The sequence below is a fragment of the Canis lupus genome, chromosome 17, assembly GCF_048164855.1.
Source record: "Canis lupus baileyi chromosome 17, mCanLup2.hap1, whole genome shotgun sequence".
Taxonomy (NCBI): Eukaryota; Metazoa; Chordata; class Mammalia; order Carnivora; family Canidae; genus Canis; species Canis lupus.
In genome coordinates, this window is record NC_132854.1 from 3,334,087 (window position 1) to 3,348,153 (window position 14,067).

The 14,067-nt window shown below is 44.8% G+C and overlaps 1 long non-coding RNA gene and 1 other non-coding gene across 2 annotated transcripts; both read left to right on the top strand.

The window, feature by feature from the left end:
* The first annotated feature begins 218 nt into the window (after positions 1-218).
* LOC140608486 (U6 spliceosomal RNA) lies at positions 219-326 on the top strand. The gene has a single exon (XR_012010510.1). It is a non-coding gene; the product is annotated as a U6 spliceosomal RNA (small nuclear RNA).
* An 8,359-nt stretch (positions 327-8,685) lies between these two features.
* Positions 8,686-14,067, top strand: LOC140608274 (uncharacterized). Its single transcript, XR_012010298.1, has 4 exons — positions 8,686-8,822; positions 9,329-9,450; positions 10,600-10,803; positions 11,138-14,067. It is a non-coding gene; the product is annotated as an uncharacterized lncRNA (long non-coding RNA).

The following is a 14,067-nucleotide window of genomic DNA, read 5'->3' on the forward strand; positions in this document are numbered from 1 at the left end:
CCTGCATGTAGCCTGCTTCTCCCTCTGCCTGTGTCTCTGCTTCTCTCTCTCTCTCTCTGTGTCTCTCATGAATAAGTGAATAAAATCTTAAAAAAAAAAAAACATAAGTTTACATGATTGGAAGTATCAGATATAAGAAGAGTCTGACTTCTGACATTATTATAAGATTATGACAACTAGCTTAAGACAAAGCGTAAAACTTCAAAATGTATTAATTAGTGCTTGCTTCAGCGGCACGTATGCTAAAATTAGAAAGATAACAGAGAGGATTAGCATGGCCCCTGTACAAGGATGACATGCAAATTTGTGAAGCATTCCATAAAAAAGGGAAAACTATTAATTAATGAATTAAACTATAAAATTTTCGAAGGCAAGAATATATAAATACCCCAACTTTCTAAACAGAAGTGTGTGCTTAAAGACAAGCCATTGGCTATGGCACTGGTAAACATGTACCTAAGTAGAAAAATATAAAAGCACAGAGTATAATTTGAGCAGATATTCACATTTCATGAAATGGCAGTATGGTTAATTTTATTAGGTTCTTAAGATATTTATTAAAAAAATCACAATGTGGTCATGTAAGGCAAAATATACTCTTGAACAGGAAAAGCACTTCTGTAAATTATATATAGTATTACCATCACAGACCCAGAAAAGTAGATTGAATAAGAACCACAGAAAAAACAGATGCATATACTTATAATTTAATAGAAAAAATGGTTCGTTTTGTCTTTCTAATGTGAGGATGAACCATTTTTATTTTATTTTTGTTTTATTTCATTTTTTAAAGATTGTATTTATTAATTCATAAGAGACACAGAGAGAGAGGCAGAGACACAGGGAGGGAGAAGCAGGCTCCTTGCAGAGAGCCTGACATGGGACTCGATCCCGGGACTCTGGAATCATGACCTGAGCCAAAGGCAGATGCTCAACCACTGAGCCACCCAGGTGCCCCCCATTTTGATTTTAGGTGTAGCTCCATTACCAAATCTCAGGTGAGTTTTGCTTGTGACTGGTCAGTTACCAAGCATTTCTCAGCCCACATTTTCAAATGGCCAGCAGTTGCTCCTGACGTCAGGTCATCTGAGGTCATCTTGTTGCTCTGAGATGGGTCAGTTGGCTGAATGCACCCCACATCCATCTCAGTCCAAATTTCTGGATTAGTTCTGGTGCTGGGACTTCTAACCCAGGTCTTTGGTGATAAAGAAACAGTTCATTTCCAGCATGGGAAGGAAAACCATGACTCTCACTGAAAGACAAGAAGTAGAAACCAAAGAACACACCCCGCCCCACCTCACCTGTCCTTCCTGAGAGCCCCCCAGTGGCCTGTGTTGAATCGCAGAGGCTAGCAGAACAGAGGCTCCCGTGGGCTATGTTCTGAACGGTGCCCCATGAGGAATACCAGAATCTCCACACCCCAGCACCAGAGCAGGAACCTTTGCTGGAAGACAGGTCCCCAGCAGGGTCACAGGGAGAACCTGCATGCCAGAAGTCACTGGACCCCCCCACAGTACCTGAGATCTCAAGGCCCAAGGGGTGTTCAGTGTTTTTATTTTTTATTTTTATTTTTAAATTTTATTTATTTATTTATGAGAGAGAGAGAGAGAGAGAGAGAGAGAGAGAGAGGCAGACACACAGGCAGAGGGAGAAGCAGGCTCCATGCAGGGAGCTGGATGTGGGACTTGATCCCGAGACTCCAGGATCACACCCTGGGCCAAAGGCAGGCGCTAAACCGCTGAGCCACCCAGGGATCCCCAGTGTTTTTATTCCAACTCCTTCAATCTGGGGGTGGGGAGGCTGAAACTGAGACCAAGAAAGGAGGGAGTGGACATGTATGGTCACTGCGGAGCTTACCACATGGCCTCAGTCTCTGAGAAGTGGGGCGCGGTAGTAGGCTCTTCCTAACTGTTGGCCCTTAGAAGGCTCAACCCCTTAGGGTAGGCGGGGGACCTGCCATGGCCCGACAAGCTCAAACCACACGCATGGACATGTCCTTAGGAAGAAAAGGCAAGGAGGGCCATCCTTCTTTGTGCAATTGATAGAATAAAAATAAAATCCTAGGACTTACAGAATCTCCCAAGGCAAGCATGCTTCCCGCTCTTTTGGGGTGTCGTGGCCTCAGTCTGACCAGCTTGAGGGCCACTGGGAGTGCCAGTGCGCATGTGGTCCCAGCACATTTTTCTCTTTTCTACTCTTGCCTTTTGAAGTATCTGGCTTCCAGGCATCCAGAACACCGTTTGAACGTAGCACGATCTGTCTGGGGTATAAATAAGTTCTCTCTGATGTGCTGTCACAAAGCAGCCTAAACTCAGACTGGTCCCCGAGCCTCAGTAATTTGGATTGACTCTAGGTTAATGCCTTCCTGGTGCTAGGGTCTGGAAGGCGTCCAAGGGAGGAAACCTAAACCCGTGCAAAAGGAGCAGATGTGCAAAGATGTTTTTTAACTTCTCTTCTCATAAATACTTTAAGGAAGTATTCATTTCGTACTTCTTCTTTTTCTTTTTTTTTAAACCTTCCTCTGGGAAGATTAAAAATGAAAGCTTTTTATTTGCTCGGCCTCTGAATTACCTCCATATCTGGAGCTCCACTCACCTGTCTACAATGCCCTTGGAAGAATCTTCCATCCCTTCTGCCTTTACTTTTGATAGCATTACCTGCGTCAGAAACATTTTAACAGGTTCCAACATTCAGCTTGGATAAAATTACCCAAATCTGAAAAGCATACTGATGTTTATCTGTATTTATGTAAAAGAGTTTTTTTGGTTGCTGTTGCAAGTTCTTAAATATTTATTGAATAAATGAATGGATGACTCATAGCCACATCGCTGCTACGATTGGAGACAGACTTAATTTTACATTCTGAATGCATATTTTGAGTATCTATTTGCTGAGAGTTTCTCTTTTTCTTGAAATAAACTTTTTAAAAACATTTTTGGAGTAATTTTAAAATTTCAGGATATTTACCTGGATAGTACTGAGAAGCCCCCGATAGTAGCATCCTATGTAGCATCCTATGTGACCACGATACACCTGTGAAGACCTTGAAATTAACGTGACTGTATTACTTTTAACCCAACTACACAGACTTCATTCAGATTTCACTTGGTTTTCAATTACTATTCCTTTTCTGTCCAGGATCCAATGCGGGATAACATGTCGCCTTTAGAACAGGTGGTATCTTTTTTCTGATAAAATTAAAAGAGGACAAATTGCCCTGTAAAAAAAAAAATGACAATTGATGAACTTTATCAGGCATCAGCAGGATTATTCTACAAAGGGGTAGACACTAAATCCTGTAGGATTTGTGTCCAGATGCTGGATGTTATAATTGCCACTGGAGTACAAAAGCAGCAACTGACAATAAGTAAATAAATAGGCAATAATACTGTTCCAATAATACTTTATTTGCAGAAACATGTGGTGGGCCATATTTGAAGCTTAGGCAATAGTTTGCCAACCTCTGATTTTATGGAGCTAACGATCCATCAAATCTGGTGCCATAGTCACTAAAATCTATGTTCTCTCATTTTTACCAAAGCTTTTAGGGCCTTTGTATGCCCTAGTATGAATGGGCTGTGTGCTGAATGTGGGCTTCTAAATGGGGTCTTGTATTGTCTACACTGGGGGTGGCAGAAAGGTCTTACCTGAAGATTTCCCTGACTACTTTTATCTATACCCAGAAATCCTCATCCACAATACTAACAGAATAATCATTATAGACATTTAAATGGCCAATTTAGGATTATTATCATGTGATTGGGGTGTGAGTTCATACCTGCTCTGGGGGCCACTTTTGAACAATTGTTTGGTAAATCCGGTTACTCAATTCCATTTACGTGAAATTTGTTTTTGTAAGATTCATTCAACTTTCATACAGTTACAGTCAGAGGTTACTGTTTTGAAAAGGGTGCTGTTCATTCGGAGTTGTTAATCTTTTTTTTTTAAATACAGATTTACTTTTGTAGCTTAGTTTTAGGTTAACAGAGAAATTGAGCAGAAGGCACAAAGGGTTCCCATATATGTCCTGCCCTCACAGATGCACAGATTACCACAATGTCAGGGTGTTTTAGGATGAGATTAACAATCAGTACACTGAGTAAAGTAGATTGCCCTCCATAATGTGTGTGTGGGCCTAAGGCTTGCCTAGAAGGAAGGCTGACCCTCCCCCGAGTAGGAAAGAATTCCTCCTGCTTGGATGCTTTTCAACAGGGAGATTGGCTTTTCCTGGGTGTCAAGTCTGCCACCCTTTGGACTGGAATTTATGCTGTTTTCTCCCTTGAGTCTCTAGCTCGTAGACTGTGAATCCTGGGATTTGTCAACTTCCATAATCACCTGTGCCCATTCCTTACAATAAATATACACACATTCTATTGGTCTGTTAGTCTTGTTTCTCTGGGGAATCTTGACTAATACCTCCACCAGGATGATCAATTTGTTATAGTTGATGAAGCTGCACTCCCACATTGTTATCACCCAAAGTCCATACCTTACATGAGAGGACACTCTTGGTGCTGTACAGTCTATGGGTTTGGACAAATGTATAGGCAGGATAGTTCCACTGCTCTACAAATCCTCCATGTTCCACCTATTCACCCCTCTGCTGACTCCCCAACCCCTGGCAACCATTCATCTCTTTACCATTAGCATAGCTTTGCCTTTTTCCAAAATGTCATAGGTTGAAATCATACATGTTGTAGCCTTTTCAGATTGGCTTCTTTTGTTAAGTAATAAGCATCTAAGTTTCCTCCTGGTCTTTGAGACATAGAGCACTTGGTTTTTGTTTGTTTGTTTTGTTTTGTTTTGTTTGAAAGTGAATAATAGTCCATTGTCTGGATGCACCAGTTTATTTATCCACTCACCTACTGAAGGACATCTTGGTTGCTTCCAGTTTGGGCAACTATGAATAAAGCTGCTGTAAACTCTGTGTGTAGGTTTTTGTGTGGACATAAGTTTTCATCTCATTTGGATAAATAGCAAGGAGTATGATTGCTAGGTCATGTGGGAACAGTATGTTTAGTTTATAAGAAACTATCAAATTGTCTTCCAAAGTGGTTGTGCCATTTTGCACTCCCATCAGCAGTGAATAAGATTTCCTGTTGCTCTACATCCACACCAGCGTTGGGTGTTAACAGTTTGGGGTTTTGGGTTTGGGCCATTCTAATAGGTGTGCAGTGGTTTCTCATTGCTTTAACTCACAATTCCTTAATGATGTACAATGTTGAATGTCTTCTCATATGTCTATTTGCCACCTGTGTATCTTCTTTGGTAAGGAGTCTGTTCAGATCTTTTGTCCATTTTTTAAGTTGGGTTGTTCATTTTCTTATTGACTTTTCAGAGTTCTTTATATATTTTGGGTAACAGTCCTTGGTCAGATGTGTCATTTGCAAATATTTTCTCACAATTTGCTGTGGCTTGTCTTATCCTCTTGACAGCATCTTTTGCATAGTAGAAAAATTTAACTTTAATGAAGACCAGCTTGTCCATTATTTCTTTCACAGATCATGCTTTTTTCTGTAAATAGTCATCACCAAATCCGAATCATCTGGAGTTATCTCTATGTCATTTTCTGGGAGCTTTATAGTTTTCCTTTTTACATTTAGTTCTATGATCTTTTGTGAGTTAATTTTTGTGAAGGGTATAAAGTAAGTGTCTAGATTCACTTTTTTTCCCCTTTAACTGTGGATGTCCAGTTGTTTCAGTACTATTTTTTGAAAAGATGACCCTATATTCATTGACTTGCTTTTGTCTTTTGTCAAGGATCATTTGGCTATTTGTGTGTAGGTCTCTTTCTGGGCTCTCTATCCTATTCCATGGATCTATTTGTCTATTCTCTCATCAGTACCACACTTTTGATTACTGCAGCTCTGTGGCAAGTCTCAAAGTTGGCATCCATCCTCCAACTTTTCTTCCTAATATTGTGTTGGTTACTCTTTGTTCAGCTTTTAAAATTTTACAAGATTCTGAGACATGGATTCTTCAACTCTATCTCTATTTTTGTGACAAAACAAAATACACATGGCTTTTAATTAAGATTTTATATATAAATTCCTTGAGAATCTTTACTTGTAGTCTCTAAGTCTTCCCTCTATTTGAGACTGCTTGATATTCAGCTGGACTGTGATTTTGTTTTGTTTTTCCTTTTGGGCATAATCATGTGCCCAATGTTGGTTTTTTGGTTTTTCAAAATTGATTCTATAAGATTTTAATGCCCCAGTTCTCACCTATAGAAACCACAGTTTGGGGATTAGAGACTCTCTGACATGACTGAGGAAAATGAATTTGCCAAAGTTATAAGGTGTAGTTTTTGGCATGTTCAGTAAGAAACAAATAGTAAAAAGGAATTTGTAAGAACATTCCCCTACCTATGAGTAATCTGGCCTTATTTCCTGCTTGACCTGTCTGAAGGGAACTAATCCTCCTGGGAATACCCCTGGATTTCATGAGACCCAGAGGTAAGTGTGGTTTATGGGCAGAGCTATTATGGAAGGAGGAACCAGGGGCTTTGCTTTGTGACTAGAGATTGTGGGCTTTCCCCTTCCACTGATTCATCCATGAAGTCTTTTGGGTTCAGGAATGTGATTTGGGAAAGACTAGAAAATGGCATCGTTAATAGTTCAAGCCATGCTCATTGGGATGAGTGTTTGACAGGGTGACTGGCACCATCATTAGTAGAAAGGAAATTGGAAATTGTCCATTTTAAGATTGATGTTTTCTGGGGATCCCTGGGTGGTGCAGAGTTTGGCGCCTGCCTTTGGCCCAGGGTGCGATCCTGGAGACCCGGGATCGAGTCCCATGTCGGGCTCCCGGTGCATGGAGCCTGCTTCTCCCTCTGCCTCCCTCTGCCTCTCTCTCTCTCTCTCTCTCTCTCTCTCTCTCTCTCTCTCTCTCTGTGTGACTATCATAAATAAATAAAAATTTAAAAAAAGATTAATGTTTTCTTTTAAACCCATGGTTTTTATTCCTTATTATTATATTTTTTAACACTTTGGGAATGTCCTGGCAGGTGTGGACTGGGTCTCTAGAAAAGTAGTGCCACAAAATTCTACTTACACTTTTTAAGAGATTCAATGATTCTGTGCACCTCACAACAAAAGCCTATCGGTTTAATATTCTACCGTAGAACTTACATTTTGAAACACTTATGTCATATATACTCTATAAGTTCTTCTGAGTGTCCTATTTCATGCATGAACCCTCTGTTGACCTCAACAGTTTTGTTTCAGTGCTATAAACTAAGAGTGAGCAAACTTTGGTATGTGGGCCTGATATGGCCAGCCACCTGCTTTTGTGAATAAAGTTTTATTAGAACAGGGCTACAACCATTTGTTTCTACACCATTTACAGCTGCTTTCATGCTATAAAATTCAAATGGGTAGTTGAGAAAGAGACTGTATGGCCTGAAAAACTGGAAATATTTACTATTTGGACCTATTTGAAAACGTTGGCTGACTCTTGTTATAGAAATGGCCTTTGGGGAAATGGAATTTATGGGTTTACATTTAATACATGCTGATAATATTTGAGACATTATCCAAGTCCTATGATCTTGACATTCATGTTATGGGGAGCTCCATAGACCTTCCCTGTTTCCTCAGGATGTGGTCCAAGGTTCTAAACTGAAGATAATCCTCACCCCCAGGGTGGAAACAAGGCCCTTCCAGGCCTCCACCTGCACCTCCAACCTCATCCCTGCTCTACTGAAGACCTGGTTGCTCAGATAAACCTTGCCTGGCTGGTTGGTTCCTACATTCCCTGCTCTTGAGCATACTGTTGAGTAAATGAATGTATAAAACTCCAAAGGTCACTGTTTATTTCTTATTAATGAGGTACAATGTGTGCTTACTTCCCTCACACAGTGGCTGTGAGAATCCATTAAGTATGTATCTTAATTCCTAGCCCTTAGTCTTACCCCATGTTCCCACTTCTATTTCTTGTAAAACAAAGTTAGAAATCCTCGGGCCCTTAGCTCTAGAGGGATAACACAGGGTGGTTTTGAGCACATCCTTCCTCTATTCCCTGGTTCAGCAGCACTGTTGAGGGGCTTCCCGGAACACCATGCTAAACAGAGAGACAAAGCAGATGTTGCAGAAGGCAGGGCCTCTGGAGGCAGAGCATAGCTTCCAATTCCCGCCCAGGCGCTGCCATGCGAGGGATCTTTCTATCCTCTTTCTTCCGACCGAGCACCAAGATGGGGTTGCCCTGCAGGCTGGGTTTGCGCCAGTCCCGGAAGGAAGGAAAGCCCAACCTCGTAGGAGTCGTGTGCCACGAGATCTGCGCATCTTCGTGGGGAGTAAATACAACCCGAGGAGTGGGTTCCCAATGAGAAGCCAATGTGGCATGTGCACCGGCTGCGTCCTCACGCAAGACCTCCCAGGGAAGGACGACGGCGGGGAGCCTGCCAGGGTGGGGTGCGGCCCCTGCGCACCTCCAGAGGCCCCCTGCCCGGAGGCGGAGAGTCTGAGGGGGTCCCACCCCAGGGGAGCAGCGGGGGTGCCGGAGCCGGACGGCGCCAGCTCTGGGCATGTGCACCTGCGGGGTGTGTGTGCACCTGCTCCGGGGCGCGCCGGGAAGGGCGGCTTGCGGGGCGCAGGCTGAGCCCTCCCCCAGCCCTGCAGGGCGCCAGAGGCGCGCAGCGGGAGCTCGGCTCGAGGGCCGCGTGTGCCCCCCGCGAGAGGCGGCCGGCTCTGATTAACGCTCAGAGGCGGTGCGTGTACCTGTTACTGGACATATGCTTGTCGTTACAGCCATCTGCTGCACTGGCACCTGGCCCGCTCCCACGCGCTCGTGCCAAACCCGCACTCGGGAGGCCCAGACCTAAGGTAGGCTGCGCCTGGCCGCCCGGTGTCCTCGGGGAGCCCGCGGTTGGGGGGGGGCTGCTTCCTCAACCCAGGGCCGGGCCCCTCCTCACAAGGGGCCTGTGGCGGCGCTCCAGGCCTTCTGTTTGTGATAGGAGACAGTATGTATTTTCTTTACTACTCACAACCCCCAACATATTTAAATACTCCTCCCCCAACGCCATGGATGATGCCTTTTTCCTTTCCCACCTGCGATGCAGAAGCCTGACGGTGCTTGTCACCTGGCACCCATTCAACATCACATTTGCTGCCCTGTCGCCTCCTTTTCTCTGTCCCCAACGACGTCAAAGGGAGACGTGATCGGCCAGCATCATGTTTCAAAACGCTTCAGTCCTCTGTGGGAAGCTGCTGACGTTTGTACCCACAGGGCCATCCACACGGATCTCACAGAGTCCACAGGTGTGTTAAGAAATAGCAAGAAGGATTGCAAAAGCTAAAGCAGCTGTGGCCGTACCTCTTTTTGCAAACAGGGCGGAGAAGTCACAGACTTTACAGAAACCCATTCAGGAGGCGGACAGGGATCCTCAGCAGGCCCCATGCCCGCAGATGTGACAGCAGTCTGTTGGCCTTCAAATGGCCGCAGGACAGGCAGGTACAGTGTGTCTGTGACAGTAACTTTTACTGGAAGGGATTAAGAAAGAAATGTGTGAGAAGGCTCTGGAAGGGGTGTCACTGAAGCAAGTTCAAGGGTTACTGATGCAGGGGGGGCCTATGGAATGCTGGGGCTGCGCCTGGCTGCAACGACAGGGTGGCTTCCCCTCTCTTTCACAGGAATGGGCCGTACGGGAGACAGGCATGTTAGTGGGTCACATCACCCTCCAGGAATCCCTTCCCCTCTGGCCCAGAGCCCCGCTGATGGAGGAGACAGACCCCTGTCTACCTCCAGGGAGATTACATTCCAGTTGGAAAAAGGACAGGAAATATGAAGTCAAATATCAATTAAAAAACAGAAGAACACACTTAGGTGACTGGGAGGTCTTCTCTGAAGAAGGGCCATTTCAGTCAAAAGCTGAGTTTTGAGAGGAGCCAGTGCCCCAGGGAAGGGTGCTGCAGGTGCACAAGGGGGGCAGTGGGGGTGGTGGGGACCGGGAGGCCCAGTGAGGAAGGTTTGGATATGTCTCTGACACTGGGGGGCTGTGCTGTTGGAACAGTTTCTCAGGACTTCATGTCCATCTGCAACCTGAGAAAGTGGCCTTGTTTGGAAATAAGATCTTTTTGAGGACATTAGGTTAAGACTGGGTGGGTTAGGATGGGCCCTAATCAGTGAGTGGTCTCCTCTGAGAAGCGGGAAGTTACACACACACACACACACACCCCTGCTGGGTGAGGGCTTGGAGGAGAGCCGGCAGGGTGGCAGGCTGCAGAGGTTCAGGGCAGGGGGGCAGGAGCAGGGGCTGGCAGTAGGGCAGGCGGGCCACAGAGCTTACAGATGGGGGATGGCCCAGCATGAAGCCCCTGGGGGGAAAGTGGAAGGAGGCAGCGAGGGCCTGGGGGGGTGGGGGATGCCCTGGAGAGAGGGGCAGGGTGCCAGACTGAGAGGGGTGGGCTGGAGGAAGGGGCACGCTGGGTCTCTGGCTACATGCATCAAATGCTGAGACGGGAAAGAGGACTGAGGCCAGGGTGGAGGGAGGACAGAGTCTTGCTCTGGGCTTCGGTTTCAGATGTCCACAAAGTCTGAGTGGAGATGCTACCTTCCTATCCTTGTCACCTCTCCCTAACTTTTTTTTTTTTTTTTTTTAAGTTTACTAGAGAAAGGAGCTTTTCCCTTTGGTCCAACATGCTTATTTAGCATGTTATATTTGCTCCTCAAGGCTGCGGAACTTCTTTCTATCATTCTCCACCCTGGGGAAGACATTCCTGCTAATATCCTAGTGACATGATGCTAGACTCTGAGCTCCTCACTTCGGGAGAAGTGGGGACTCTGCACTCTGAAGAACCCTCTGGAGTAAGTCAGCTCATCACTCAGTGAGAGGGCCCAGCACAGATGGGAGTGTTGACCTCGGGGCCCCGTCTGGCTGGTCCCGAGTACTCCTGTGCTGTGGAATGGCAACCTGGCCCCCTCACTGCTGGGACTGGACCTCATAACCACCCCCCCAGGCTCTGCCCACAGACACCTGCTCATTGTCATTTTTGTGGCCTCTGGATCCCCTGCTGCCTCCCTGTCCCAGATGGGTCAGGGTCTGTGTCCTAACTCCCATACAGCTTTCCAAATGGGACTCATTCCTTTCTTCACTGCCTTTTACATGTTTAAATTTGTTTAATTTCTTACCTTCTTACAGTTCTGTCTCGAGGAACTTGGGCAAATTTACCAGATGCTTCTTTTGGGGGATATTTCAAGGGTCCCACTTGCTGCACTCCAGCACCTTCTTCCCTGAGATGTCAGCCCAACCTCAGAACAGGCCCTCACCTGGAATCCTGGATCTGGGCCCTCATGGGGTGCAAATAAACTATTATCTTGTGTTTTGAGAATCTTAACTCCAGCCTATAGGCTGACTGAGTGCCAGAGATCTGTTTGCCATTTCGTGTTTTTCCTGGGTGACCTGGCAGTCCCACTACTGGCTACTCCTTGTCAAGTGAGGATTCCAGTGGAGGACACAATCACCAAGAAGACCTTCCAGAATCTTCCTGATGCCTACAAATGATTCAACTCTCTTGTCACAATTGATGTTCTTCCATGTAGAAGTGATAAAGAAAATGTGTGGTTTCTCATACATTGATTTTTCTCCAGAAATTTATTGGTCACATAAAATTAAGCAAAAGATGCTACCTTTTACAATTCTTTTAAATATCTTTGTGAAATCTTCCTCTTTAAAAAAAAAATGGGAACATCTTAGTGCTAAGGCATTCTGCAAGTTGCCAGATACCAATTCCCGTTTCAGTGTGACAATGTGCAGAGATTTAAACAGGGCAATTGTCTTCCCGAGGCGGTCTTTTTCCACATAGAGCAAAAAGCTTGGGAATATCAGAAAATTAGGCATCTTCTCATTTTCTGATCTAGAAGGGCTGATCCAGTTTCATTTATAGCAACCTGAGTTGGATCAGCTGCTGTGTAAACAGAGTGCTTGAGTGTAGCCTGGTGGCTACTGCATAATCAAAACCACTGGAACCCAAGCAACACACAAAGATACTGTTTTTGCGCTGTTGCACAATTTGAATTCATTGCAGTGACCATAAAATTGGCTATGAAGCTCCCGACATAAAGACACCTGGGTGGGTAAAGGGTGTGGACACAGCCAGAACCAAACTCTTGTTTTTGCACAACTCAACTTAGCTTATTTCTCCTGAAGAATAGTTCATTTGGACAAATGATGTCCCCAGTGTGCAAAACCCGAATTTGCAAATGCACTGAAGCTAGTGAAAAATGAACGATCGGAGGAGAAAAAAAGTCTAAGTCAATTCAACAAAGTCAAGAGGTGAGAAAAAGGAATGGCTGGCAATGCGGAAAAATAATGAAATGGGAGAAAACTGTGGGAGCGCAGCCCCCTCTCCAGCCCTGGTCCGAGTGGGTGTCCTTTCTGAATGCGACATGTGCCCTGGAAATATGAGGATAAAATAAGGCAAACTGTACCCCGTGTTGCCTCTGCTCCTGAACAGCACAGACTTTTTGTTTATGATGGAAATCAGCATGTGAAAAGAAATCAATCTGTCAATATGTTCTTGTTTTTCTCAACCAGCAAGGAGCTCAGCTTATTTTGAAAAGCCAAAAGGAACATGGGCTGCCTCTTATAATTAAGTCCCCCCAGGAAGCTTAGCCTTTGGAAGTCACACTTTCTTGAGGGACAATCACAGCGACTTGGCTTGTCTGACCTTGCAGGGGCGTGAAAGCAAGCCCTGTGTGATGAGATGCACTTCCCGCGGTGCCTTGGAAGCTGTGGGGAGCGGGTAGGGCAGGGGGATCCACAGGGGCTGCCGAGGTTGGGAGGAACAGAAATCTCTGCCGAATAGGGGATACCGTCTGCAGTAAGAGCCGCAGGCCAGCAGAAGTCAGGACACCTTCTTCAACTGGCTTTCAAGGATCACCAGGACTGACCCCCGCCCCCCATCAGCCCAGCTTACCTAGACAAATACACTATTCAGCAGTTACCAAGTCCCCTGAGAGTTTGGGGAGCAGAGACATAACAGGGTACTCTAACTCCCACACCATGGCTTTATTAAAAGAAAAATGTAGCCTTCTGCCTACAATTCCCTCTCCCTGAGCCCCGTCCCTCCCTGGCCTTCTCATCTTGAAGGAAGGAAAAATAAATTTCTATCAATCTTAGGATATTCTTGCCAGACTTACCCGATTCAATTGTTCACAGCTCTTGGATCTGTATAAAGACAAACATAAAAAGCAAAGCCCCAAACCTCTAGCAATTTGAAATACACAGTTAAATGAGTGACAATATTTATCTTTTGGAAAAGACCTTTAAATAAAGACTCAGAGGAAAAACAAAAGAGAAATAATCATTTGGTATATTTCCTCAACATATTGGTTTTTTAATTGTCAGTGTATGCATTCCAGCTTCCGCCAAGAAATCTGCATCCCTGCTTATTACTAAAGACTGAGCATCACCGGCAAATACTGTTACTATGGCAAACGCTTTTATCAGAAGAGTAATGTAAATGAGAAGAACTCACAAAATGTACGGCTAAGGCACGAAGACAGGAAGGTGTTCTTTGCTCTTGGGCTTTCTCATTTTAAAGGAAATGGTGACAATTAAATCAAATATTTGGCAATTACTTGCTAGGTAAACAACCCTATTTTGAGAGCCATGGGAGATAAAATGGCAAATGTGAGGTCAGTTTCCTGGTCTCAAGGACCTTTCTTTCTAATTGGGGAATGAAGACATAATCATAGGAGAAGTTAAAGGTAAGCTCAGAACAACAGGCAGATGATTACATATGTGTTTAATTGAGAAATAAATTACACAGTGGCTGCGAAGGGAGTCCAGAAGAGGGAGACAGGATGGGCCATGTTTGCTCAAGGAAGGCCTCACTGGAGAAGGGATGGAGGAATTAATTTTAATGGTGGAAGGTGTTGGGATAGGCCAGAGTGTAAGTAAGGATTGTGGGAAAGTGAAGTTGTATGTTTGATGGCCTAGGGGGTTGACTAAAATAGGGCATATGTGAAGGTTGGGTCCCAGATTAAAAAGATACACAAGTCTACTTTCTGGGCAGGGGCAGTTCCCTTTGAAACGCTAAGGGATTTGGATATTTTCCTACAGAAAAG